Raw genomic sequence first — 4,624 nt, 5'->3', positions numbered from 1 at the left:
TATAACCGCCCCCGTTGTGTGAAGGAATGGTCTACCCAAGATGACAGGAATTTGGTTGTCCTCAACCATGTCTAAGACACGAAATCTATGGGAATGAAGAATTTCCTAACTCGAACGGGAACATCCTCCAACACACCCAATGGGTGTTTAGTAGAACGATCGGCCATCTGCAAAGTCATATTAGTAACAGTCATTTGACCCATATTTAATTTCTTACAAATAGAATAAGGCATGACACTAACGCTAGCTCCTAAATCACAAAGAGCTATACTAATAGCAAGATGACCGATATGACAAGGAATAGAAAAACTCCCTGGATCCTTTAGCTTAGGAGGTGAATTAGCTTGCAATACGGCGCTGCACTTCTGAGTAAAAGCAACGGTCTGCACCGCATCAAAGGACCTCTTTCTTGTCAATATCTCTTTAATGAACTTCGCATAAGCCGGCACTTTAGTGATCAACTCAGTAAAAGGAACACTCATCTGTAAGTTCTTCACTACCTCCATAAACTTTCCAAAGTGCTTGTCCAGCTTAGACTTTTGTTGACGATGCGGAAAAGGTAGTGCAATAGTAATCGGCTCGGCTTCCTTTGCTTTAGAATCAACTTTTGAAACACCGTCATCAACCAGAGAGGTGCCTTGATCGAGCCTTGATGTCACTCGATCGAGCACAGAAGATCCTCGATCGAGCCTAGGGCCACTCGATCGAGGAACCAACACATTTCCATCTTTTTTCTTTTTCTCGCTTTTATTCTCAGCTCGTGTTTCAACTTTGTCAACTTCTTTTTCATCGTCACTTAGCTCCCAATTACCCAATCCCTTAGGATGCATGTCGGGTATCTCATCTTCATTAGTGGGCAATTCTTCTTCATTACTTGGAAATTTCGGATTTTGATATGTGGTACCACTCCTCAGTTGAATGATATTAGCTTGCTCATAAGCTTGCTTACCTTGAGGAGGAAGATGTCCGGGCTGTTTTGAAGAACTATGAACTGCCATCTAAGCCACTTGGGTATCCAACATCTTATTATGGGCAATCGGCTCAGAAATTTGAGCCGTCTGCTTTTGCTGCATTAACAAAGTTTGTTGCAAAATATTGCGCAACTCTGCCATCTCATTGTTTCGAGCTTGTTGAGGAGTTTGTTGAGGAGGTTGTTGATATTGATTATTAAACTACTGACCTCCTTGATTTTGCCTCTGAAATCCTCCTTGTGGTTGGTTACCACGGTGTTGAGGAATAGTATATGAAGTCTTCTGTGGTTGTTGTGGCTATGGGTTTTGCACATTCTGATTAGACCATTGAAGGAAAGGATGCTCTTTCGTTCTTTCATTGTAAAAGTTCGAGAAAGGCGTACCTTGCCTGAAAGACTGATAGGCATTAACTTGCTCTAATGGGCTCAAACACTCAGCTGCATTATGACCATCTAAACCACATATAGCACAAGACTCCTCTTGTTCACTCATAGCATGAACGATCTCTTTATTACCCAAAGATTGGGTAGTCTTCATCTCAGCGATTTGGGCAGAAAGAGCCTCTAGTTGTGCCGCAATACCGCTATCTCCACCATTACCAGGCGTACTTCCCCTAGAACTTCCATACTTAGCAGTATGGGTAGAAATCTGATCAATTAATTTCCATGCCACATCAGAAGTAGTGTTGTCCTGAAACCTCCCATTAGCTGAGGAATATAGAAAAGAACGATGATTATCATATAACCCATTATAAAATTGGTTGCAAAGAAACCACTTTTCAAAACCATGATGGGGAACCGAACGCACTAATCTTTTGAAGTGAACCCATGCTTCATTCAAATCTTCAGTAGCTATTTGTTTGAAGCTGGTAATCTGATTTCTCAATGCAATAGTCTTCTGTGGTGGAAAGTACCTCTTGTAGAAAGCAAGAGCTAAGGTATTCCAGTCAGTAACTCCTTGATCCTCCATATCCAAATCTCACAACCATTCCGCAGCACCATCTCTTAGAGAGAAAGGAAATAGTACTTGCTTCACCTGTTCTTGATTCACCCCAGCAGTTAAAGGGATATAAGAGAAACAAGTAACGAATTTCTCCATATGTTTAGCAGGATATTCACTAGCTAGCCCTCCAAATAAGTTTCGTTCCACCAAATTGATATAAAACGGACGAATTTCAAAATATCCATTATCGGGCGTAGGGAGCTTGAATCCTTTCGGGATAGAATCCATTGTAGGTTCGGAATAACTTGCTAAAGTAGGCATGATGGTAGTCTTAGGAACTGGAATTTCAACTGGAATTTGAAGGTCAGAAGTCGCGTCCTCTTCAAAGGACCGATTTTCTGAAGTAGAATGCTCCGTCTCGACGTCAAGTATACTCAAGTCTTCTACTTGACCCACTTCTTGCTGAAACTTTCGTTTGTAGTGAAAAGTCTTCTCTGGCTCGGGATATATGGGAAGAATCTCGGACCTAGTTGACCTAGGCATACACGAAACTAACAAGAAAATTGGGAGAATAGTCTCAAGGAACGGGGTTCCCTGTGACAAAAAGATAAAATAAACAGAAACAAACAAGAAAATTGTTGCCTCCCCGGCAACGGCGCCAAATTTGATAAGGCTAAAGTCGTATCACCTAATCAAAGTAAATCTATCTCAGAACTAACAAAATATCTAGTGGTAAGACAAGTATCGAATCCATAGGGAGGAGATAATAATCAGTTTGCTAATATTTAAAGTGTCTTAAAGGTAACAATTTATGGGGGTTTTGGTTTGTTTGTTTTCTATCAACTAATAGCAAGTAATTAAAAGATGAGTAACAATAATATTAAAGAGTCTAGGATTCCGGTTCACTAGGTCAATTATATGGGATTTCTTAATCAATTGTTAGGTCAATCAAATTATCTAAGGTTACAAGACTGATTAATTCTATTATGTCCTTTAGATGAAGTCTAACATGCAATCGCTAATATTAAACACAATCTATTTGATTATCGCAACCTATATTAATTCTAACCCTGTCGGTGAAAGTATTAATTCGCTACACTAATTATCAATTCAGCCCTAAATCAAATAATTAGAATAAGAACAATAATCAAACGATAATTCATGTGATATTACTAACAATCAATTAATATTCCCCTTTCTAATCAACCTAGATCCCCTTCATCCTAGTTGAATAAATTAGCTACTCATGGTGATTTGAACAACAACAATAAAGATTGATAGCAACATAATTAAAGACATGAAATAATAATAACGAATTGAAAGCATAAAACTTGATTAATAAATTATGAAGAACGATTAGTACCTTAGTAATTAACGAGGAAAGATTAAAGATCAAAGTATCAAAGCCTGAAGTATTTCCAGCCGTCAAAAAGTAATAAAAAGCGTAAAACATAAACGCTACGAGTTTAGCATATATATTACAGACAAGACGTGTTTTAGGAAAATACGGAAAGTAATATGTCAAAGAGGTTTATTTCTTTAAATATATATTACAGACAAGCGTAAAACATAAACCGTACGAGTTTATTTCTTTAAATATAAGTGTATTTACTAATTAATAAAGTGATCCCAATGTGCATATCATTATTACCTTAAATTTGGGCGTCTGCCTATACGCGATATATTTATCCCACTGTTTCTGACTAACATTCACATACTTCTTTGGTGGTTCCTTGTTAGTCACCCCAATCACCTTGTTGATCAAGTAATTCTGAGCAACCTTTGCATTCCATGATCTGAAAGACTCCCCTGCTTTTGTCGTGACATACTTCTCATTCTCTTTGGGGACAACGTAAGCTGCCTACATGAGCATATTTGGTTAGTTTCGGCTAACAGCACTTGTACAATATTTAGGTAATTTCATAGCTCAGCATTTATTATTGTATATACATACCTTTATTCTTCTCATTAAACCTTTACTCCGCGCTTCACTCAACCTATCGAAACGCTGCCAACATAGAGGCACCCACTGTCTTACAACACAATATATCCAACTAGCAAAATAGCCAACATATTGACCACATGGCCACCCCGTTTTGCTATCCCATTGAAGAGCATTAGGTTGTTTTCTATGTATTGCGTCTAGGGAAACCTTATGACGCTCTCGCCTCTTAATGGCATCCAAATTATCCAAATCCTCATCTATTCATCGCTAGACTGGTTTCCTTCATTTATTTTCCGCTTTCCACCCATATCTAAAGCCACAAACACAAAAACCCACATAGCAAACACTAAATAAACAGAGGACAAACCAACATTATAGCATTATTAACAACAACACCGTCTCAAATTATCACAATAACAACACCGTCTTAAATTAGAAACAACATCGTTTCAAATTATCGAAATAAAGTCAAATATCACAAAAATAACAACAAGCTTTAAGCATGAAGTCGACATAGCAACAACACCGTCTTAAAAATAACAAAAAGTTTTAAGCTTTAAGCCTTATCGTAACTAATTAACAAAGTAGAATTTTAGGTGTCGTTTAGATCACAACTAACATAAATAGGGTTAAAACTAAAAAAATGACACAAAGACAGTTTGAGGAGACGAAGGATTAGAGTAGAAAACACGACAGCGACAGCAAAGGCAATCGCGACGACGATGGATATGGGGATGGGAATGACAACGGCGATAGCGACGGCGAT

General features: G+C 38.1%; 1 non-coding gene across 1 annotated transcript; it reads left to right on the top strand.

The window, feature by feature from the left end:
- The first annotated feature begins 1,752 nt into the window (after positions 1 to 1,752).
- On the top strand, positions 1,753 to 1,859 carry LOC141616107 (small nucleolar RNA R71). Its single transcript, XR_012530479.1, has one exon. It is a non-coding gene; the product is annotated as a small nucleolar RNA R71 (small nucleolar RNA).
- The last annotated feature ends 2,765 nt before the right edge of the window (positions 1,860 to 4,624 follow it).

This window comes from Silene latifolia, chromosome 11, assembly GCF_048544455.1.
Source record: "Silene latifolia isolate original U9 population chromosome 11, ASM4854445v1, whole genome shotgun sequence".
Classification (NCBI taxonomy): Eukaryota; Viridiplantae; Streptophyta; class Magnoliopsida; order Caryophyllales; family Caryophyllaceae; genus Silene; species Silene latifolia.
Note: the sequence above shows the minus strand (reverse complement) of the source record. Positions and strands in the feature narration are given on the sequence as shown.